We start from the raw sequence: 26,197 nt of genomic DNA, 5'->3' as shown, positions 1-26,197 counted from the left end.
GCTGGATGCTGATTTGAATGGAGAATTCAGTTGCAGTAAAGCATTGATTTTTTTGGTGGGGGGGGGGGGAAGGGGAAGGGTCATTCTAGATCAGTTGATGGCTAAACTTGAGAAACATGAAAAAATATTCTTATAATGTAGATGTTTCCTTTGGCACTGCACAAAAAAACAGAAGCACAGAAGTATACTCACCGACTAATAAAGTTTGTGGCTGCATATGAAAAAAAATATAAAAATGAAAACATTTTAATTCTTGGTTCAGTGAGTTAAGTACATAATATTTCAAACAGTATATTACACATTTGAAGAAAAGCACATTGCCAGTGTGCAAGGAAGCCAACCATGCAAACGTGCTATTTCAGTAATTAGGTACGAATATTAAATTTGAAATGAAATTAGTATTTTGGATGGAGAATTATACAAAATGCTAGTTGCAGATTTTTTTTAGGTCCTCATCTTTTAAAAACTTAACGTCTCAGCATCTTTTATGCATAACTCTGCATTGGAAACAACCCACTTGATACTGATGGAAGGCTTGCGAGGTTGTTTTGTATATTAAAATTATTTTAAAATGTATGAAGGGGTTCATGAGTTTCATAGCTAGAGCTTTTCATTAAAACCATACTTTAAGAATCTGGTTATTATTATTATGTCCTGATGAAGAGCGGTAGTTCCTTCTTAGACTGTGAAGTGATGAGATGATACACACAATAGAGAAGAGGTTATCAAAGCAATCAACACTTAAAGATGATTTTAAACTCAGTTCTTACAAAACGGAATGCCCTGTTTAAAGCTGAGAGTCTCAGAAGACACTACTAAGAAAGTAGCTAGGGTTTCATTGCTGTAAAGAGAGACCATGACCAAGGCAACTCTTATGAAGGACAACATTTAATTGGGGCTGGTTAACAGTTTCAGTGGTGTAGTCCATTATCATTCTGGCAGGAAGCATGGCAGCATTTAGACAGACATGATGATGGAGAGGGAGGTAAGAGTTCTACATCTTGATCTTCAGGAAGCAAGGACAGACTATGTGCCATACTAGATGTAGCTTGACCACATTAATGACCCCAAAGCCTAAGCTCCTCAGTGATTCATTTCCTTCAAAAGACTTTAACTAGGCCACACCTACATGAAAAAGGCCACATCTACTCCTACTTCAACAAGGCCACCCCTACTCTAACAAGGCCATACCTCCTAATAGTGGCTAATAGTGCCACTCCTTATAGCCGAGAATTTAAAATCATAAACCGATGGGTCCATACCTATTCAAATCACCACAGAAGAGGATCATCGTTCATGAGGTTCAAGTAACTTTGACCCATAGCTTCATCTGGAAACATTGACTGTGAGAACATGTCTCTCCCAGTACACGTGATTTGTCAGTACAGTGGTAGGTCACATATTTTAGATCAAAATGATTCAGTTCATTTGATCCAATTTTTGTACCAACCTTGACTTCTTTAACACTAAGCTTGTCAAAGAGGAATGGAGAGTAGTTTCCTCAAGGGCTACCATCTCTTAGAAAAGCATAGCCTCACATACAAAAACATAAAAGATGAAAGTATGATTAAAGTAATATAGACATGTGTGAGTGTGTTGTCGAAAGTTACACACACACACATACACAATCCTATCTATCCAAATCTGTATCTGTATCTATATCAACTATATCTATCTATATCATCTATATCTATGTCTATACCTACACTTAGACCTATACATGTATGTATATATATCTATACAATCACCTTGTTTGTAATAAGTGTTTCTAAGAATTTAAATATATTGAGCCAGTTTACATAATCTATAATATCTAAGTTGAATTTTACCTGAATCTGACTCCCTTATAATATCCTGCCCAGGCCATTTAGAAGGAATCCCTTTTGCATAATTCTTCAGGAGGTGAAAGCCATTTCAATGTGACATGTGTGATATCTGTGCTTCGTGAGTTAACCCAGGTTCACCCTATCCACAGGAGCTTGCAGTGTCTTAGGGAAGACAAATGAGCAAAATACTTGATATCAGTCTTTGCTTCTCAGTGTTAATGTGAAATGAAAAAAGTTGTATGTTCCATTTTTATCTCTGTAGAAATTTGGGGCTGAAATGTTCATTTGAGGATGATCTGTGCTCTGTACCCAGCCTATTGAACTGACTCATAGTGAGGTGCAATCTTGCCACAATGCTCAGGGCTCCTCAGCTTGCATTTTATTGAATTGGGACGCACCTGAGGTATCTTGAGAGTCTCTAAACACCAAACACTGAAAATGAAATCTTTACATGGCTACAAATTTAATAACAAACACAATAAGAGAGTTTATAGAAAAGAGCCCACATGGATGTTACTCCTTATATGCAACCAATCAGAATTCCCCAGGCAACTAACCAACAAATAGACATGTGGATAAATCAACATGGTCTTGGCCTATCAGTATGATATATGAGATGTAGATAGCACAGAACAGAATGTCTGAGTTTCAAAACAATCTAGTTGCTGAAAGTTAACTTTTCCTCCTAATGATATATCAGAGAAGATGGAATCTGTGGCCTTGAAGATAAAGGCACAAGTAGGATGAAGTGACTCATGATGGTACCTGCATTATTGCAGGGATGATGTGAATAGGACCTTCTGTCATGAGAATACTTGCTGTCCTGTCCATGAGCTCACATGTGACTCATGATTAGGAATCTCTGCCACCATCCATTTTAAGACATGCATGTTCTTGCCATCTCCAAAAAGCCACTCCTCCCATGTCTTAGCAGTTCTTAGTGATGCTGCCACACAAGCTCACCAACTGAGAACTGACTTCTCAGCTTTGAGGCTCAGATTACATCTTAAATGACAAACATTTCTGGAAGTTTCCTTGAATGGCAATTTGAATTTTAAAACTATTCTTTTAGGAAGTCACTGTTCCTAAAAGAACAAACTGTTGTTGGGTCACAATTTCTTCTTTGCCATGTTTTTAAAAGGAAAAAAGATCTATCTAAAATGTTTGTGTTCTGTGTCAATTTTTTAAATTATTTTGTCATATTTTTAGAGGCATCGATTTAAAGGCTAACTTGATCTACAACAAATAAAACATAAATAATGGCAGACTCTAAATTGTACAAGGCATTATTATCTATGAATTCCTTGAGCTAATTTTAAATGGCCTTAGAGGCATGAAATAGATAAGTTCATATATGTGTATGTGTATATATGTATATATATGTATGTGTATATATATATATATATATATATACATACATATATACAAGATTTATTTATTTTATGTATATGAGTAGACACACCAGAAGAGGGCATCTGATCCCACTGACTGCAGATGGTTTGAGCCACCAAGTGGTTGCTGGGAATTTAGCTCAGGATTTCTGAAAGATCAGCCAGTGCTCTTAACCTCTGAGCCATCTCTTTCAGCCCAAGAGGTTCATGTTTTAATGTATTTTTTAAATTGGTGATTCAAAAGTAAAGTAACTGGTAGGATGACCATCTAGAATAGAAGTCAAGAATATGAAAAAATGAATTTCATTCTCATTGCAGTGAACCTCAGAAAGAATCCTGTAGCAAACATGGCATCAAATTTGGGCTTCATCAAAACCACACTGCTACAGCAGAAACATTCATGGGGCCAAATGACTTCCAGCTGGGCATTCCTAAAATGCATATTTTGCACCCTATTCTCACAATACAATCTTTCTGAGGATGTCAGTGGCGTCTCTTCAGTGACATCATAAGACCTTTGCTTTGCAAGAGGTAAAAGCCACATATTTGTGTGGCTTTAGTAATGTTCCCAAAATGTATAAATCTAAGCAAAATGACATGATCATAGCTGACATGATTCTTGGATTATAATATTTTTACTGAGTCAGACAAATAGAAATTAGAATAGAAACACATCTCTGACCTCAAACATCTAATAAAAGAACTGGCTTGAGCTAGAAAGTTTAAAATAAGTTATTTAAAGGCATGTTCCTACTAATATAGACTGTTTTCCTTGAATTTGATTTTACAGGGCTTAAACTAACAACCTTGATTCATCCATTTTTGATTTATGGTGAGTACTCAAAATGTCACTTTTGATTCCAAACTTGGTTATGATTTTCTGCCTTATTGGTTAGGTGAATAAAAACAAAATAAAAGTTAAATCAGAAAAGAAGAGAAAGATATTTACAAGTTGTGTCTGAATCACAGTTTTGGGTCATTTGGTGTTTTCTGCACCAGGAGAACGGATGAGAGAGAGGTTCCAACAAAGACCCGAACCTAAATATGTTGCTTCTTATATGCTGGTGAGATACTCCCCTCCTCCCTCAGTTACACAGTTTGTTCACTGGATTTTTTTAAATTTTATTTTAAGCTGTGTTGATTTGCATTCACCCAGTGAGTGGTCTGGTCTCTTTCCTTTCTATGCTACACAACAGTCTGATGAGAATAGCTGTTTATTATTCTCTAAGGTTCATATGATCTAGTCATGAGTCCATTTGGTCCTGAGATTATTTTTACTGGGAAACTCTATAATCGCACTGATCTCTCTGCCTAATGATAATCTGTTCAAGTGTTCTATGCCCTCTTTGTCTGAGACAGGTAGGCCTTATGGGTCTATCAATTTATCCATTTCTTTCAGGTTTTCTGATACATTGAAATATAGATTTTTCCAAATATCTCTTCCCACCATCCTCTTGTTTCAGCAGAATCACACACATGCACACACACACACACACACACACACACACACACACACATACATATATATGATTCTGGTCTAATAGCTGTGATTGGTTAGCTAATTATTTGCCAATCTTGTTTACCCTTCTAGAGAAAAAAAACTCTTTTTTTCCTTATTGTTCGGTTATTTCTCAGTTTTCCATTAATTAGTTTTAGGCCTGATTTTAGCATTTCTTTCTTTCTTTTCCTTCTACCTTAGGTAGTCTGGTATATTCTTATTTTTTCAAGACATTGAACTGTATGTATCGTTAGGTTATTTGGGATATAATATTTTGTTTTAAATTTTGCTTTAAATTTTGTTTCATCATTCTCTGTCCCTCTGTGTCTGTTTCTGTGTCTGTGTCTGTGTCTGTGTCTGTGTCTGTGTCTGTGTCTGTGTCTGTGTCTGTGTCTGTGTCTGTGTGTCTCTCTCTCTGTCTTTGTGTGTGTGTGTATGTGTGTGTGTGTGTGTATGTGTGTGTGTGCATGTGTGTGCATGTGTACATACACACTATAGGAGCATGTGTGCAGGTGTCCTTGGATACCAGAAGAGGATTCCTGATATCCTGGAGTTGGAATTACATGTGGTTGAGAGTTACCTGACAAGGAGGACAGAAACTGAACTCAGATCCTCTCGACGTGCAGTAAGCACTCTTAATCACTAAGCCATCTCTCCTGCCCATAGTCATAGGTTTTTTGTTGCTGTTGTTTTTGAGACAGGATTTCTCTGTGCAGTCCTGGCTATCCTGGAACTCACTCTGTAAACCAGGCTGGCCTCAAACTAAGAAATCCACCTGCCTCTGCCTCCTGAATTCTGGAATTAAAGGCGTGCGCCACCACTGTCTGGCTGGTTTTTTTCATACTGTAATAATTCATAACAATAAACTTTTATGTTACATATGTCTTCATTGTGTCTTGTGATCTTTCATGGTATGGTAAATGAAATTCTGTTTTCAGTTTATTCTAGAACTTGAAAATGTATCTATTGTTTCTAAAACAGCCCATTGATGATTCAAACATATCACTAAATTTCCATAGTTATACAGTCTCTGTATTTCCTCTTACTACTGAATTCTGCTTTAATTTATTATGATTACAAGTTCCCTTTTCTTCTTTTGAAGAGTTGCTTATGTGTGAAAATGTCTGTTTTGGTGAAAGTTCCATGGACTATTTCTTGAAAAATTACAATTCCCACTAAACATCAGAGGTAAGAAAGTAGTAACAGCATGGGGAAGTTAAACCAGATCTCTAAATACAGTAAAGAAAAATTGAAATCAACAGCCAGATCCAATAAAGATGAAAGGGAGTGAAGGCAGATATGTACACTAAAATAAGAAGTTCATACATTTTATTATGAAGAAAAACATGACTTGAAGAGAGTAGAGAATGAAAAAAAAAAGGGAATAAGCAATATAGAATAGAGGAAAAACTCGGGAGATGAAGATGTGGATATAAAAAAGGGCATGGGTCGTGGTGGTTCACACCTTTAATCCCAGCACTCAGGAGGCAGAGGCAGGTAGATTTCTGAGTTCGAGGCCAGCCTGGTCTACAGAGTGAGTTCCAGGACAGCCAGGGCTACACGGAGAAACCCTGTATCAAAAAAAAAAAAACAGAAAAAAAAAAGGCATGGGATAATTCAAATATAGCAGACAGAATACACACACGGGCAAACACACAGAGAGATGCATAAAATCAGACACAGAAGTAGTTACAGGCACACAAAGACATACACAGAAACATACACATGCCAAACTACACAAATGTACAACACACACACACACACATAATACATACATACATATATATATATATATATATATATATATATATATATATACACAGAAATGCACCCAGACTCATACATACTCATACATATACTTCAGCACACATATACACTACACAAATAATGCAATACAAACACACATATATCATACACATACATGTGCATGCATAGACAAATGAAAAAAATACCATACCATACCATAAAACACATACCATACACATACCATAAAACACACAAACACACATACAAACATAGAAATACATGTAGACATACCCATACACATACAGAGACTCACAGGCACATATATACACTACACAAATATAGATACACACAAATATACAGACAGCAAACAAACCACAACAAAGATAGATACACATAGAAACATACAAATAAGTGCACACACCAGAGACACACAGAAACATGCACACATACACACTACACATTGAAACATCCTAACATACACTCAGAGTAGAACGGGAGGAGGAATGGGGAGAAGAGTTGTAGGAGGGGGTGACTAGACGGGGGGCAGGAAGGGATGCAAAAGTGAATAAGTAAAATAATAATTTTAAAACCACACAATCAATCATCAATCAATAGAAGCAAGAAGAAAAAAACAAACAACAACAAACAAACAAACAAACAAACAAGAGTTGACAGGGTCTTGGTGTCTTTTCACAGCAATAAAACCCTAAGAAAGAGTGTCGGTAAGAATTATCCCATTGCCTTCCCCATCTTCCTTTTTGCCAATAAAAAGGGAATTATTCTTTGATGCCTGTAGCAAAGGGTAAATGCCTTCTTTTCTAATCAAAGAGACTTGTCCTTATTTGTTGAAAAGATGAAGAGGTATTGCAGTGAACTAGAGTACATCCTCAAGGGTGCTCCATGCAACTTCCTAACTTCAGTATCGTATAATTTCCTATTTGATTAAAAAGAAGAATAACGGGTCACATGATTTGCATTTTTGAGCTCTCAGCAAATATGGAGACAGGCACTGGGAAGGAAATGGGTCGTTTTAATGGTCAGGTTCAGAGGGAGCCTCACCCCTGGCTTGGCAGCAAGGACTATGCAGATCTGTCTGTGTATTTTGGCTCAGGCTTCTACTCTCTTTACTTGTGCAGAGTATAACTAACAATGTGACCTCCCTTGCCAAGACCGAGCTCCCTGTGCCCTATGTAACTTATTTCCCAGCAGCGATGCAACATTTAATTCACTAATATCATAGAAATGAACTACATCTTTCCTTTACATTTTCCCCTGACTAAATGGCATTAAAAAAAATTCTACAAAGATGGTTCGATAGGCTTAGTGAAATAGATTCTCCTCTGTACCACACAGGAAATCTTTCAAATGGTTCCATTAAGGGGAGTGCACCATGTCGTGCTACAAGCGAATGCTGCTTGCTCTCTAAAAATAGAGAATAATAGTAAGCCAGGAGTGTGGAGTCTTTGCTTCTAAACCCCTCCTAAATAAAAGCTGCGTGGTAGACCAGAAAGGGAATTAATAGCTATGTAGAAACTTATGCCAGGTACTTAAAGCACTCAGTGGAATGGTTCTGAATCTCTCAATCTGCCAGGGAAATTAAATAAATAAAACAGCAGTCAAGAGTGAAACCCGAGCCACTCAGTGGTAATCCTCTATAAGTGTGGTTAAATTGAAATTAATACCTTCAAAATTCTCATGCTGCCTGCCTGCCATGATATCTCAGAGCACATCTCTGATGGTGAATATTTTTATTAATATTATCTTTTTTTATTTTCAAACAATAATCCCAACCAAGAGTCAGAAGACAGCATGAAGAGAGGTGGGTAAGGGCATTGAAAGAGGATGTTTTACATTTCTCCTGTCTCCGACTCCTTGGATTGACTTTCTGACTCACAACTGAATCCTCCCACAACATATCACATTATATCCTATAAGATTTAGCTCAGTTTTTAAATATCCTTCACTCCCTTTTACACTCTGAACAGATCTTCAGCCTCAGATTCTTTGCTACACCTGATTCAAATGTTCTGTTCTTCTTTCCCCCCTGTGAGTCTTACCAAACTCCAAACAATGAGAGAAGCAACTTGATTATCCATCTTCACAAGCCCCAGCCAAATACTAGAAAGTATTTAGAGACATCATCTTCACACTGTACAAAAAGAGAATGCTCCAGCCATCGCACACATAAGTCTGTTTCAACATAATCTCATTTCTTACACTCAGTTATCAATTAGAAAAGCAGTTCACAAATAAATCTTGGTTTGGGGAATGCCTGGGTTGGGGAGGATGCACTTGATCTTATAGAAACTTGATGACCCAGGGAAGGGGGATGCTGGCAGGGTGATGGTGCGGGTAGATGAAGCAAAGGAGAGGAGGGATGGGGTAAAAAACTTGGTGAGAGGGGGCCAGGAAGGGGGGAGACATTTGGAATGTAAATAAATAAGATAATTTATTTAAAAAAAGAATGCACGCAGTTAGTGGCTAGCATTTCACACACACACACACACACACACACACACATACACAGAGAGAGAGAGAGAGAGAGAGAGAGAATACATTAAAATTACAGTCTACCTGTTAAGTACAAATGGCCAAGCTGTTTCAGTTGGGTAAGGAATATCAATTGCTAATACCAGCTGCATTTGTTGTGTCAGGGCTTGCCTAGGAGCCAATGCCAATATCCCTTTGAGTTTACCTGTAAAGTTGAATTCTGAGAATCACAAAATGAATGTGTGTGCTCAGTGGTTGTTAATTTCCAGACAGATGATAGGAAGATGATAGGTACACAGGTATCAAGAAAATTCCTTTCGGAAAACTAACATATCGTAACTGCTTGAAACACCAAGCCTTATATTAACCTTGCTGATATCATAGTTAACCCAATTTTCATATACAGAGATTAAAGGAACTATAATTATATCCCAGAAAGCAATGGGTCCTCTCTAGTGCTTGAGTCAAGAAAGGTGTGGGGTATAATGTACCTTTCCAAATAAATGTATAACCTATTATATTCTTTAGAAAGTTTCCTCAGAATTTGAATTGTAAGTTTTAAAGGTATAGGAATGTAAGCTAAATAATAAATGTATTAACTACAAAAGTTAATGCATAACTTCACTGTGACAGCCTGTAAAAGTATATATACCACAAGCTTCTTTGAATAATTTAGAATCTAGTTTCCAAAATCCATTCAGATCTTTTTCAGATTTAATAACCATGAATTCCATCGAATGTGATCCAAAGTTTAAGATTTGGTGCCTCTATGGTGTTGGCTCTTCTTATGTCTCATGTAAGCATACACAATTGTAAACACAATCTTTGACTTCTTTTTAGTGTGATACATGACATTTATCACTTCATCTGTTGAGACACTTTTTAAGCATTCTATCATATCATTGCAAAGACAAATGAATGGAATCTATGTAGAGTTGATAAAATATCTGAATTGCTTTTTGCATATAGTGATTTAAACTACTGAATTTTATTTAAACATGCCTATGAATTCTCCTTGTTATCAATTGATTCTTTGACTACTTCATACAGTGATCCACTATGTTAGGATTACACTCCTTCCTACACCCTCCTCTGATCTGCTCCTCCCCTTTAGCCACAGTACTTCCTTCAGGACACTTGCCCAGTTTCTCGGTTTGGGGGGTTTTGTTTTATTTTGTTTTGTTGCTTTTTGCTTTGTGACCACTGTACTGAACCAGAGATGACTGTGTGTTTATGCATATAGAGCTATCCCATGGAGCATGGGTAACTCACCAAGGCTATAATCCACAAAACAATGACTGCTCAGCAGCTCCAGGATGGGGATCGACAGCCTCTGTGTCTGAATGTTTAGGAACAGTTCTAGCTCAGACCCTATGTAGGCACCTCATCTACTGTTGAGTTCCTGAAAGACATTTCACAAACATGTAAGACATTTTACAAACCCCCCATCTCTCACTCATATCTTCTAGTCTTACCCTGCCCTACTGAGATATTCTCTGAGTCTTAAAGGTGGTGACATAAGTGCCCTGCTTAATGTTGAAGATTCAAAATCACAAATTCTTAGCTCTATGAGTGGCCATGAGTCTCTGTATTAACAGTCATTTGTTGCAAACAGAACCTCCTTTGATGAAGAATATGGGCATAATTTCTTTATGTATGTGAACATAAATATTTGGGAGACACTGTGATAATAATATGTGCAATTAGAAAAACAAAAACAGACACCTAGGGTCTATGAGTTCCCCAGCTATAGACCATTGACCTAGTCCTTAGTACCTGGCACAGACTCTCTTCCACTGATTCAGTGAGATTGCTGCCTCAGATCCAGATAGGAATATATTGGTTATCCTACTAAACCAGTTGTTATAGGATGACAGAAATGGCTAGAAAGTTGGTTTAAAAGTGTGCAAAGTTAAGCTGTTCTTTGTTTACTTATGAGTAGTTGATCAACATTTTTATAATTTAATCACTGTATTGCTCCTGATTTTTATGTAGTAAACTTTTGACTAGTTTTTGAATGCTAACCTGAAAACACCATTGCAAGATAGAGATGTGATATGAAATTCATAGTCAAACTGTTTAGGCCATGTAGATAGTGCTACTTGGGGCTGGAGAGATGGCTTAGTGGTTAAGAGCACTGACTGTTCTTCCAGAGGTCCTGAGTTCAATTCTTAGCAGCCACATGGTGGCTCATAACCATATGTAATGGGATCTGATTCCCTCTTCTGGTGTGTCTGAAGACAGTGACAACAAACTCATGTATATATATAAATAAATAAATAAATCTTAAAAAAAAAAGAAACCCTATGCCACTTTGAATTAACTTCTTGGCTGCTCTGTGATTTGCATATTTTCATAATAAACTTTCCCCACCCCACCCCCAGTTCAGATATCCAGTGTGCTGAACAGTGTGTACTGTCTCAGCTATTAGAACAAGGCTGAAGCCTCCAGTTCCCTCATGTTATACATGTAGTCCATCTCAGATACACAAGTGGGATGAGGTCCAGGTCTGTCAAATCAACAGGAAAAGAAACCCAAGGTTTGAAAATTCTATGATCCCACAATTGGTTTAAAATTCTTTCTTACTATTGCCTTTTTATTGTTTAATAATCTCATAATGTATATTATGTTTGGAAAAAATCCCTGTCATGCTCTTTCCCCAAATCCCTTCATTTCACTACCCCGTTCCAATTTCATGTTGTTTTTTAAAATCTCTGCATCCAGATAGTGCTGCTCAGGTCGAGGGCCACCTTCTGGAACAGGAAGAATCTCCTAGGGGACACATCCCTGAAGAAAATTAACCCTTCCATTTCCAAAAGCTGTCATTGACAACGGCTCCTCGTCAGGGGATGGACTTTATCACCCCCTTTCCCACCCATGACAATATTGCTTTGCTTAATCTTGCACATGCTCTGAGCATGCTGTCAAATTCATGCTGTCTATCATTAGAGAACATCTGTAGAGTTGTCCATGTTAATAGTCTAAAGAGTGTCTTGAAGAAAGAGGTTTTTAAAACCTATCTGGATGCTGTGTGCCTAGTTGGGAAGATTATTCCAGAGAGCTAATCTGTCATAGGACCTGTCACTGCTAATCTCCCTGATTATATCTTTGCCGGGTTGATTGACACATCGTGCTTTAATTACAGACTGACAATCAATGAACAAGAGACGAACTCGAAGAGAACATTGTTTACCATCCAGTGGGTTTTCTCAGGTGGTTTATAATATGATAATATTAAATCATAAATGGTCACTATATCTGAAAGCATAACTCCTTTAAAAATAACCTGGGGTGAATTATTATTATTATTATCATCATCATCATCATCTTAGTTAGGTTCTTACCACTGTGAACAGACACCATGACCAGGGCAATGCTTATAAGGACAACATTTAATTGGGGCTGGCTTACAGGTTCAGAGGTTCAGTCCATTATCATGAAGGTGGGAACATGGCAGCATCCAGGCAGGCATGGTGCCAGAGGAGCTGAGAGTTTTACATCTTCATCTGAAGGCTGCTAGAAGATTGACTTCCAGGCAACTAGGACAAGGGTCTTAAAGCCTACACCCACAGTGATACACCTAGTCCAAAAAGGCCACACCTACTCCAACAAGTCCACACCTCCTAATACTGCCACTCCCTGAGCAACCATTATTATTATTATTACTATTACTATTATTATTATAGAGTGGACTATTCTGAATATGCTTCTGCTACTGCCTACCAACATTCCTCAGCTTAGGCAAGTTAAAAATATTATGCATTAGGTGTTACATTTCTTCTAGGCTTTGCCCCACAGTTACCTGGCAACAGCCAGGTATGACTGGCTCACTATAAAAGAGACGGTTTTCCACCACCTCTATCTCTTACTCTCTTATTCTCTTACTCTATTACTCTCTTACCCTCTCTGTCACTTCTCTACCCATTCCCTTCTTCCCTCTCCATCTCTCCATGTATTCCTGGCCCGTCTCTCTCTCTCTCTCTCTCTCTCTCTCTCTCTCTCTCTCTCTCTCTCGCTCGCTCGCTCGCTCGCTCGCTCTTGCTCTCTCTTTCTCTTTCTCTCTCTTCCTTTCTCTATCTTAACTCTATCCTCAACACCCATCCCCTTGCCCTAATAAACTCTATTCCATACTATATCCATCTTATGGCTGGTACCTCAGGGGAAAGGGATACCTCAGCATGAGCACACCTCACCATACTGTGCCCCTCTACCAAACATAATCCTGGCTTGCTTGCTCTCTCTCTCTCTCTCTCTCTCTCTCTCTCTCTCTCTCTCTCTCTCTCTCTCTCTCAAGAAAACACAACAGTAGACAGATAGGCATTCTTTCCAATGCCTGTATCCCATTCCTTCTAAATCCATTCATTTCAAAATACTTCACAGAGGGGATCCAAAGAATGTTAAAAGAATTGTGAGCAACTATGAAAAATCTGTCCTGTCTTGTTAGAAGCTTGGAAAACTCAATGATAGACTGATGGAAACAGCTAACCATCCTGGTCTTGGTAATGTTTCTCCGGGTGTACTATGCTATGGAGCTTGTCAAGGGGAAGTTTAGAAATGATCTCCAAAGAAGTGGCATAATTATTTCCTGATTTGTCTCTGCCTCCAAGCCTTCTATTACGTTCTTCTCATAAGCCTGGTAATTATGAGACCACTATGGTATCAAGCTCTGCTAAGTGATGAGATTTCACCTCATAAAAAGTTCGTTAGAGTAAAAAATGCTGTATTTTACAGAATGAAAACACCTTTCCAGAGTATTCCTCTTTTGATGGGATTTGCCAACACTCTCAGCTTCTCTGGTCCTGACATTTTTTTTTTAACTGCATCAAAAGAAGAGCTACTCATCTGAATAATGAACTGGTGATATTAAACCCAATTTAAGAAATGGGTTATCTATGAATATGTGCAAGAAGATTGCTTTCTCTGTGGAGGAGAGTGCTCTTAAAGGTCCAACTATCAACAAATAAAGCAAAGAAATTAAGTACCTAATATACATAAAGGTTATGTATATTTTACTTTAACTGTGTTACTGCTGTATTGATGAACAATCCCTCTAGTTCCACAGTACTTTATGGTTTTTTATCTGATATTTATTTGTACACACGTGTTATGTGCTGAGATAGTGATCATTTCCATACATATAAAAGCAGGATGGCTGATTCAATAAACAAAGAACTGAATGTCAAATAAGAGGATGCATTCATCCAGAATGGATGAAAACTCCCAGTCTGAATGTCACTCATTTGAAGTATCTGCATGTATGAGTTTTGAGGGAACATTCATGAATACATTGACAAAATAAATTAGAATTCACGAGGAATAGGAAAAGCAGAATGCAGAGGGTAACTCTCTTTTACCTTCTTTCACTTCCATGTGAATGACCTGTGTCAGGGCATTAGAATTCCTGTCAGCTGGAGAAGAACCAGCCTGAGCTCTCCTGATAGCATGGGAGCCTGAGGCAAGCCTGAACTCTAACACAGGCAAGTTTTCTTTTTATACTCTGTTTAACACTTCATTTATATGCACAAACTCATTTTAGTCTGCAGGGTTACCATTCTAGAACTTGCCTTATCTGGACAATATATTGGGAGTAAATACTCATGAATGGTATTCTGGGTAAATTTGGGCATCAGTGTCTAATATTGATGTGAGGCTTTCTTCTTAGCCACACCCCCTCCAATTGATTTATTTTAAGAACTATGGTTAGGACTTTGCATCCTGAGGCTATGCAAGCAGAGGCTTGTTAAAATCCTGCAACTCTGAGAGCACCAGAGGTTCGCAGACCACATTCCATCACATTGATAGGAATATAGAGTACATCAGTGAAGAATACCTGGTGGGAATGAGATAAAACCCATTCCATAGACACAAATTAACTGATTCTGTTGGAGGGATGTGACTGGAGTCTTGCTTTTCATTTCCCCTGGATAGAACTTTCAGGTGTGGGTCAGTATTCTCAGGGTTGCTTAAATTCTCCTCTTCTCTTTGCTTTTAGAAGCAACCTCTGCGGCTAAGAAGAGCCCCCACTTGAAGGGCTTCACACTTGCTTCCAGGCATTTAGCCTGCTTAACTTGAAACTCCTCAGAATTTCTGAGCAAGCACTGGTTGTGTAACAGTGGCACCCAGAAGATCTGTGCCAAGTTTGCTTGTTCTATTTTCTATAGTCAGGTATATTTTTAAGGGAGATATATATGTATACAACATTAATAGAAATGCATAGATCTTGATAGTTCCGAGTTGAGACAAAGCAACGGATGAGAGAGAGCCCTTGAGTAACCACCATAATCAGGTTATCTGATCCTTGAAGTCTCTCCCTTCCACGTGGCCTGCAAGTAGGTTCTCCCTAGCCATTGCCCAGACCCTGGATTTCTATAAGACCCAATTTTGAATTATAAAGAGCATACAGTTAGTTGTTCTGAGCCACTGTGCCATTTTCCAAAAAGTAGGCTAAATGATTGTCCACCCAATAATTTCACACAAAGTAACACAGAATTTGTTTGTTTTGATTGTTTATTTACAATTTATTTATTTTACACAAGGTAAGCTTGGTAGATCAAAGGAGTTCATTTGACAATACCAAGCTTTTATGCTCTAGATAGGACCAGTTCATCTCTCAGGGACTGTGGATAAGACTTGCATGTGAGTGGCTTCTGTTTATGCCTCAGAGGTCACATTGTGAAAATAATACTGAAGACTACGGTGCCAGTTCCTTCTCTACCATAGTAAAGGAGGTGTAACTCTTTTAACAGAATTATCTTTCTACATCGATAAAGTTGAGCAGAACACACTCACCTAGAAGAACTAAAGCTAAGATTTACTTTATCATCTCTTGGTTAAATTCACATTTATAAATTACCCTTTCAGGACCTCCTCGGGGTTCTGCTTCAATTCAAAATTAAACCATGTAGCATCAAATATTAATGAGAAAAGTTAGATCCATTTATATTTTATGCTGAAATGTAGCCAATTCTTCCACACTGATAACACAATTAGTGAACTAATTTTGAAGTGCATAATGGATTTTAAAAAGTTAACCTAGCCATAATAGGCTGTAGGCAGATGTTATGGAAGAAATGGGTGGTAGTTATGCTATACTGTATTTTCAAAAGCTAAAGGGAACCCTGAGAGAGTATAAATCCAACACACACACACACACACACACACTCTCTCTCTCTCTCTCTCTCTCTCTCTCTCTCTCTCTCTCTCTCTCTCTCTCTACCTACCTACCTACCTATCTATCTTTAAATTTCTATAATTTCTCTACAATCTTGGTCATAGTCTTAATTATTGTCCTAAATAACTTTGATGTTGCTCATAAATTAAAGACTTTATTTGGTAATGTAAAGGAAATGTGTAATGACAACAGAAAAAAAAAATCATTGTAATAGTCTACCTATTTATCTTAGGTTTCTTCAAAACCTAATCAAGTTCTATTTTCCCTCCAACAATATTTTCACACCACCCACTTATCTATATTTAAGCACAGCCTTGACTCAGAGAAGCAGGAAGAAACAATCACCTTCTTAAATACAAGAATCCTATGATTGGTAGGTATCTAAGCCATTCATATTTGTTATCCTCTACATAGAATTATCTTTTTATTAAATAAAGGTCTTTTCCATAACACTTTCTTTAGAGAGTATCATTGTCTTGCTCAATATTTCAATTCTCATTTGCATGCATTGTTACTATTTGTATTTGATCAGTTCCATATGCAAATCAAGAGAAACTCTTAATAAATTTATTTTGTATAGTATTCAGTACTAAGTTAATGTTCTGACTTATAGAATGTCCACAAAGTTCTCCTGTGAAACCCAGAGATATGTAGTGTTCTACTTGTATCATAGTAAAATCCTGCACACACCTCCCTTGGCATGGGTTGCTCATCATGGCTTCCTAATCAAAGCATCTCACTCTCTCATGAGTCTGGAACTTCAAGAGAACTCCTTGAACCTGTGATACAGAGGTGAAAGGTCCTAGAGAAAGCTTCTAAAAGCTTCCAGGGGAGTGCAGTTCAAGGCAGTCATGCAATGGTGTGATGAACTGTGGATTGACAGGGCACCTGATTTCCCTTTGAAAGGAGCTACTTGGAGAATGAATTCTCAACAGGAAACAAAGACAAATTTTACCATGAGTGTGCCCATTACCAGTTTTTATCAAAGAGATTCAGGGAGAAAAAAGAGATAGAGAGAGAAAGAGAAGAAACAGATCACTCAGTCTGTGATGCTCCCTTCAAAAGAATGAGGTGTGATCCCAAGGGCAGAGTTTATGAAGGGACTCTGAATGAAGTAGTTCTATGCTTTTGACCTCTGCAAGGCTCTTCTACTCCACTGTTTTTCTTTCTCTCATGGGTATACCTAGTCTTCTCTCATGGGTATACCTAGTCCAATTTCAACAGTCACCCATTCCACCTTTATCATAGGAAAACACTTGGGTTATTCCCCTGGAGTATTTTCATCTCTGGAATATGCCTTTTATTTTTAGATTTTAATGTTCCTATTTTGCTTTACATATTCCAAGTCAGTTAGCTGCCTTTTGGTCAGGAAAGCAAGAAAGATAATTATCATTGGCAGGCAAAGCAGCCTAGTAATAGATGCTAAAAGACTCATGATATGTCTTTAAAGACACTCTATAGTTCAATGTTTGGGTTTCCTTGCTGGTCACCAAGAATCAGCATTTAGAAAACAGAAAAGAGATAGTGAGTAGATGGTGCAGGCAACAAGGAAATTTAGAATTGGAAAACATAGAGCAAAGGTGAAAGGTGTTTCTCTCAAACACTAACATGGAGTAAATTAAGAATCAACTACTATCAAGTATTTCCCTAATATTTCAACAATTCATACACTATTCCTATACTTATTTATATAGGTACAGAGTTACAGTGACCAAACATAAAAAGCTAACAGAAAGATGCTTAAGCAGTCTCTCTCTCTCCCCTATATCTGTATCTGTATCTGTATCTGTATCTGTATCTGTATCTGTATCTGTATCTGTATCTGTATCTGTATCTGTATCTGTATCTGTATCTATATCTATCTATGGATTTTCTAAACTGCTCTTCAGCATGTGTTTTTTTTTAATTTCAGACATTGTGAACATATTTTATGATATGTACATTTTTTGCAACATCCTTTTCAAATTGTTTTTTAAGGAAAAATGTAGCATCATATTTAAAATCAATTCCAGTTTTTTGTTACAGCAGTGTGTGCCTTGTCTTCTGACTTGCTAATTACTATTATTTCCTTATACACACGTGTAGGTGAGATTCCTGAGTAAAGTGAGGTGCACTGTGAGATATAGAACAGACTGGTATATATTTACTGAATAAAGACTTGTTTAATGAGCAAACCAATAAACTAGTGATTGATCTTGTTTCTCCATGGATATCATATCCAACCTTTAAGCAAAGCAGTGACTGTTCCAGGACGGTGAGAGTCTTGGTACAAGGGTAAGCCTTACTGCCTGCTTAACTATGACTTTCTTTGAGGAAGATAGGACAGCACTTGTCTGAGCCAAAAGAGTCATTTATTGAGGAATTTTTGTGATGTGCATACTGGCATTTAACCTAACATTCTGTACCAGATAGAGATGCTGCTTCAGGCAGTTCTTTCATTTGCTGTCTCCATTTCTGCATTATCAAAAGCTGTAGGAGACAATAGTAAAGGAGATGAATTCTTCCCTATAAACAGGAAAATCTGAAGATTCATAGGAGTCTCCTAAAAACACCAATATACATCCTGATTTTATTTTAATATCTGAACTATAGAGAAAAATTCCCCACTTGAATCTTTCGTTATTCATAGGGTGAAACTGTACTGAAATGAAGGTTTTCATGGAAAATGATTGCATGAAAAGCATATCCTATCATGATTATAGCTCCCAAGACAGAATGTTCGTTATTTGGTTTTAGATAATTGTTAAGTCTTAACAATTCACATCCCCTGTTCTTTCTCATGCTATTTGAACAAGAGGAAATGATGCTATGACCTGTCTATTTATTCTTGTTTGATGTACAGAGTCCAACTTTCAAGGGGAAACACAGATGTGTTGATATCTGGAAAGATTATCTATGAGCTTCTTTTTTCGGGTATAATTGTGTCATTCATTACATATTTATTATGTGATAATTATATTGGTATTTCTATAGTCACCAAGAGTGCAACTATAAATTAAGAAGGGAAATTAGCAAGCTAATGCTTACAGAGTAGAATTATAAAATCTTACCTAGGCAGAGGCCAAGGCAAGCTTCCCTTTGTCTTCTGATGAACTAAGGCACAGTTAGGATTTTTCACATTTATTCTTTATATATGGAAGAGTTACATGCATACCATTTCTTCATCTATGATGAATAGTTTTCCCTGCATCCTCCCACTCTCCTAAGTTTCATTACATATTTCTTATCATGCATTTGTATGAACCAAGTACAGATTTAATAGACTTGCTATTTTAGGACCCATTTGTTAAACCTTCAATTTTCTTTTGAGGTCTGAAATAATTCCCATGATTTAAAACTAGCCTATCATTACTTCTTTAGTTTTTTGCCTAAAATAGCACATTCATTTATTTCATCTTTGGAACTAGAAGGCTTTTTTCTCCATTAATAGAGATGCACGTTGTTAATATATAAAAGCTATTGATTAGGACATTGTATTTCATAGTGTGAAATAAGAAGCCAGGTCTTCTTGGGGTAAAGGAGGCTTTACTTAACATCTGTTCCAAGTTGACTCAGCAAAGCCTGTGCTCAGTCAGCTTCATGGATAACTAACTTAAAATGTGTTTGCACATTTATAAAAACTCTTTGGTGGGTCCACCTGTGTCTACATATTAAGATTCACTACCTATTATATGCTGAGTGATGATAGAAGAAACCACTAGATCCACATATCCACAGTGTTTGGTATCTGAATATATAAATACCAACTTTATCACATAATATTTGTCTTCTGGAAACAAATTTGTCAAGGCTATATTTGGGGCCAAGGAAAATCCCTGCCAGTAAAGTACTTACATTGCAAGTATGAGGACCCTAGTGCACTCTTTAGAATGCGTATAGAAATTTAGGGAATAGTGGAATACTCTTATACTCATAGCTCAGAAGAGGTATGGGCAGATGGATTCCTGTGGGGTTCACTGGCCAGACAACCTAACATGCTTGGTGGGATATACTCTAGTGAGAGATGCTGTCTAAAATAAAGGTGGATAGGACCTCAGCAATGACAACTTAGGTTGACTTCTGTAGTTCACATGTGCTCATACACGGCACATATGCACACACACACACAATGCAATCACACATGCACACACATGTACTCACATCATAATATTTAAGGAATTTGTAAATATGCCAAAAATTCAGCTTTAAATGGATGGTGGAAATGTCAATATTAGCTAGCTATCTTTTCCTTTTATATTATATAGAATGATTAATTTAAAGTTTGTCAAAAGATGAAATGATACTCAATTGGAATTTTTATTAAAATAATTGTCCCTGGGAGAGGGGGGCAGGTAAGTGAAAAGCACATGCCCAGCATAGTGACAGTCCTGTTGTCTAATCCAAGCACCACACAAAAAATGATTAAATGAAATAAGACATTGATGTTGGATCTTTCTCAACTTTAAATAGAATTATCTTTAAACATTGGTTTTTTATGCAAGATGCTATCTTGAAGTTTAGAGGCTGACAATCTCTACACTTCAGTAAAATGTAGGACAGATGTGAGAATGATTTTGAATCGGGGTTACCTACAATACACCCATTTCTAACATATATCTCCCTTTTACATGAATAAACATGTAGCTGTTATTTTGCAAGACAAGGATCCCTTTCAATTTGGTGAGTAAAACCAAAGATGTAATAATTGAGAATTACTAAAAAAGAAATTGCAAGACTAGTTATACAGAGATATTATAAAATGTCCAAAACTCACTTTTTCTATGGGGCAGAAAGGTGACAGACACTTTACCTCAACATAGCTTAAATGTAAGCTGCTTTCTTATTTTGTCAGACTGGTGTTGAGATGTATATTTTTGCCATCTTAAGTCTTATTGTGATGGTAAAATTCAAAGTAAAATGGGAAGAACACTTTTAAAAGATTCACAACTTGCTTACTACAACAGGCTTGTAAGAAAATCTCCCCACATGCTCACTCCAGACACCAGCAGCACACCCAACATTTTAATACTAATGAGTAAAAGAATCCATAAAGTGATGATGAAAAGTTTTAATATACATCTCTTGGATCTGTATTAAATACATTAAATGTACACCTTGAACATTGATCAAAGTCTAGATTGTTATCTGAGATTCTATCCAACTCACCCAAGTCTAGGGGTTCTGACTTCCATTTGTTCAACGTTCCCAGTCTACCTCAGTGGCTCACAAAGTCAGAGAATTGCTTTACTGTAGAAGGTTATTCTTCATTGTACCATAGGGCAATGGTAACATGGAAAAGGTACACAGGGTAAGATAGGGTAAGAACCATGGGCAGTGTAGTGTTGACTGGTCCTCTCAGGGCTGCCCAGCACTGTCCTATCTCCACCAGCTCTTACAGCACAGAGGTTCATGGAGATTTCACTACACAGCAAGACTGGTCAATTCATTGGCAACTGGTGACAGACATCTGGCTTCAGCCCCTCCCAACTTCCCTGACTGAAAGCCAGGAGGAGTCTCTAATCAGATAGATGGTTACTCTGTCCTTCATCCTCTACTCTGAAGGTCATCTTTCAACAGTGAATTCAGGAATGGCTAAACGGGATTCGAACAACAAATTGTATTCCTTTTGTGGTATTTATTCAGGAATAAAAAGGCATTCAAGAATTATATCTGGAGCTACAAGACACTATAATACAAAAAGAGGTTCTATCAGTGCAATTATTCAGGAAACCACAACATTTGGAAGGTCTCTTGCTAGGATTTAAGTTTAGAGACCACACATATGCTCATTGCCTCAAAAAAGCATTTACACATTTCTTTTCTTTTTTTTTTTTCAGACATGGACTTGATTTTTAATTTAGTTCTCAAATTTAATATATATGTACACACACATGTGCACACACACACATACACACATAATTCCACAGGTATTGAGGAATGTTCATGTACTGGTCCTACCCAAGTGAGGCAGTCATTTGTTACTGTCAAGAATAATCAAGGCTATATTCTGGAAAACCTCTGAGATCATTTGCCCTGAGCATGCCCACAAACGACCAGAGACTCTTAGTGTAGCTGAACAAGATGGACAGATATAGGCTGGGGACAACTTTACTCTGAAAATGGAATAGAAAATAATGTAAGGTTTAAGGTGTAATGGAGGGACATTGATGGGAAGATCATGGATGGTACAGACTGCTTGGAAACACAGCATCTACCATACACTTAAGCATGAAGTCTGACAGGAATGTAAGTGGATTCCATGTAAAATCACCCTTTAGCCTAGGTTGGCCATTTTATAATTCATTCCTTACTTTAAAGTAGATAGCTATTGCTTCCTGATGAACTAATATCTGTAGTAACACTTTCATATCTTGGAGAAAGAGAAATGACCCACCACCCCCCTGTCTCCATGGTGATAAATAAAGTGATAACCTGAAACACAATTAATATGTCTTACAATGTGGCTTTAACACATAGGTGTTATCTATCAATCTGTAGATATGTTAGGAAAGATTTCAACCCAACCTCCACCTTATGCCTCTCTCCTAAAATTAGACCCATTATAAATGATGTCCTTCTTAATGTGAATCATTGTGCTGAACTCCTGGCTAGCAGAACTGTGGGTGGGGAAGTAATTGGAGATGGTGCAGAGGGGAGTCCTGAAGTTCTGCATTCTCTGGTAAAATCTTTATCTGGCAGTAATTGGAATTTCATTAGCAGCTTTATACCTTTTACACTTTCAAATCTCTGAGATTCCTTATTATTCTAAAAGAAAGAAGCTGAAACCCTGGTGGCCGTAACATAATAATAGTGCACAGACCCAGAGTTCTGCAGGGGTGAGCAGCAGCTGCAGATGCTCCCTAATCCTGCCAAACCTTCAGTTTGGGTCGGATTAACTGGCAACAGGTACGAACACTGAACACTGGCAAGCCTTTCAGAGGAAGAATTATCTGCACACAATGTACTCTGAGAACATAGGTCATGATATTGAATACAGGAACATCGCATGTAGAATAGGGAGTTGGGCAATTCAGATACAATACCACAATATTTTGCATCCAAATGCATGCCTGCCATCATGACACATCAGCAGACTCTTTAGCTATTTTCCTCCCCATTTTGATGCAAACTCTCGTGTAACTTTGAAATTTTCCTTTCCATTAGCTTATTCCACAAAAAGCTAACTTGTTATGCAAAAGTCTATGATCACATTTTAAATACTTTGGCTTTCTTGTTGCAATGTAACTTCCAGTTGCCTCTGAAATATTTAGTTGTAGCCTCTGAAATTGCAATCCAGATTGGACACCCTTCTCTACACAAAGCATGTCTTTTTTAGCAAACACAGTACAATCTAAAGAATTTCCTAGATATATTCAGCCTTTATCAGAGATCATGTTATCTGACGAGTAAGGAGAAATTACACAGGGAGAGTGCAGATTTATAAGACTAGGCACTCTAGACACACTTGGCACACCAAAGTCTAGAGAGTGACCTGATTTTTTTTCATCCAGCCTATATCTGGGGTCCCATACCCATTTGTTAAAGTTTGATATTGCAGTGGCTCACAAACTTTGTCCTCCCACTGTTACCCATTGTTCAGTGAGGCCAACCATAGTCATAAAGTACAGGATGCACCCACTGAACAAATATATCCGCACCATATTGTTAAAATCCAGGAGGGAAAGAGTTTGAGCAACTGTGTCTTGTTTTCTGCCAGACAATATACCTGGAGAAAGTTACAGAAGACAGTAGCTATTAGAGATTCAAAGTTTAATTTTGTAAGGAGGTGGTCAACCAGCTTGGGACCCATCCCAGGAGTGAGCACCAAACCCTGACACTATTACTGATGCTACGTTATGCTTGCAGACAGGGGTCTAGCATGATTGTCCTCTGAAAGGTTCTGCCAGCATCTGATGGAGACAGATGCAGATATTTACAGCTAACCACTGGACGGATATCAGAAACCCCTATAGAAGGACTGAAGGAGCTGAAGGGGATGGCAACTCCATACAGAGAACTACAGTGTCAACTAACCTAGACCCCTGGGAGCTTCCAGAGACTAAACCACCAACCAAAGAGCTCTTAATCCTCACTATAATACTGGGCTGGTGTGAGGTCGCCAACACATATGTAAGAGAGGATTGCCTTGTCTCACCTCAGTTGGAGAGGATGTATCTAATCCTGTAGAGACTTGATATCTCAAGGAAAGGAGGAGGCAGGTGGGGAGCACCCTCTCAGAGGCAAAGGAGAGGGGGGGATGGCATGAAGAACTCTGGGAGGGAAGTGGAGGAGAGGGGGCAACATTTGGTATGTAAATAAATAACATAAAATAATTAATTAAAAAGAAAGAAATAGAAAGAAAGAATGACAGACAGACAGACAGAATAAATAAATAAAGAAAAGGTGGCCAGCCATTTTCCAGGAAGGCAGTAAGTTTCAATAGTCCCATGAACCACCTTTAAGCAAGTCACCTTCTCTCCACTCTTTCCTGGGTTCAGTGTTTTAACTGCTAATCATCTCAGGCATTCTTAGAGGAGTAGTGGAGTCTCATTGTAAGTTAAACTGTATTAACCTTTAAAATATCAATGGACTAAGCAACTTCCATCTACTCAGTAGCCTAGCCCTTCAGTAAACTGCCCATTCCTGTCTTTCTCCCGTTATAACCAAATTTTCTTCTTTTTTTATTATTTAAAACTATTTTCATACAATACATTTGGATCATACTCTTTTCTCTAACCTAACACTCCTCCCCTACCTATGGCACCATTTCCTCTTTCTGAAGAAAACAGTCAAAACAAAGCAACAATACAAAACAATTAGACAAAAAGTATCAAAGACCAAACCAAACAAAAAGAACACAGAACCCATGCATGCTTCTGAAGGAGAAAAGTAACTGTTCCTATCAACCCCACCATGGACGATACATTGCAGGATACATTGGTACATTCATGGCACATATGGAATTAACCCATCACTTTCTGATGGGAATTAAGTCGTACTCCGTGGAATAGAAACTATGCTTGGCTCTGCCAAAGTGAGCAAGAATCTGAGACTAGATAGGTCATGGGCTTAGGGGAAAACATAAGGCTCTTATTCTATTAAAAGAATATAGTGATAAAGTTACCACTAACAACATGTCACTTCATCCATTTATATTTCCTCATCAGAGAAGGTTTCTCCTGAAGTAGAATGGAATTAACACAGACACACGCAGCTTGACCACATGCATAAAGTGATAGACTTCAGAACTCAGTTCTAAATGGTATGCCTTCCACAACACTCTCACCTCAGGACTCTGGAAACTATGTAGAAGAGAAGACAGAAAGACTCTAAGAACCAGAAATAATAGATATCACAAAGGACTTTAGTTTTTTCACTGTTTAGCTTTCAGAAATGTTTTGTAATTGAGATGTCAGAATTTGGCAGATACCGGGGAGAAACATTTTCTTATAATCTATAGTTTTTCTTTTCCCCTCATTTATCAGGATCTTTGTATACAGCAAAGACTTTTTTATTTCATTAACTTAATTCATGTGTATGAATTCTGCCTCACTGTATGTATAGGTGTCACATTCATGCAGTGCCAAAGGAGGCCAGAAGATTACAGAAGATCCCAGCACTTGAAACTGGAGTTAGCCCTAATTGTGAGCTGTCATATCAGTGCTGGGAATTGAACCTGTGTCTGAACTTGTGGAAAGAGCAACCAACCTCTTAGCTGCTGATCCATCTCTTCATCACCCACAGCAAAGGTTTTAATCTCAAAGCCAACAATCAACCTTTCTATAATAACGTAGCGTTAAAAAATTAATTATATATTTTTCTGTGCATGGATGTTTTTAACTGCATATATTTGTGACAGTGTGCATGCAGTGTCCTTAGAGGCCAGAAGAGGGCACCAGATTCCATGAAACTGGAATTTCAGTTGTAAGCTGCCATTTGGGTGCTGTGTACTGAGAACCAGTCCTCTGGAAGAACAGACAATGTTCTTGACTGCTAAACAATCATTCCAGCCCCTAACATAGATCACAGATTCAACTGTGTATATGTCATTCACCTCTATAATGTATAAGAACCAGGATACTTTTTTTTCTGTTTT

The 26,197-nt window shown here is 37.7% G+C and overlaps 1 protein-coding gene across 1 annotated transcript in view; it reads right to left on the bottom strand.

The window, feature by feature from the left end:
- Pcdh15 (protocadherin related 15) overlaps window positions 1-26,197 on the bottom strand; it is a 1,443,104-nt gene that overhangs the window by 1,123,993 nt on the left and 292,914 nt on the right. The gene's annotated exons all lie outside the window — the stretch shown is intronic.

This window comes from Mus caroli, chromosome 10 (assembly GCF_900094665.2).
Source record: "Mus caroli chromosome 10, CAROLI_EIJ_v1.1, whole genome shotgun sequence".
Classification (NCBI taxonomy): Eukaryota; Metazoa; Chordata; class Mammalia; order Rodentia; family Muridae; genus Mus; species Mus caroli.
This window is presented reverse-complemented; position numbering and strand designations above follow the sequence as displayed.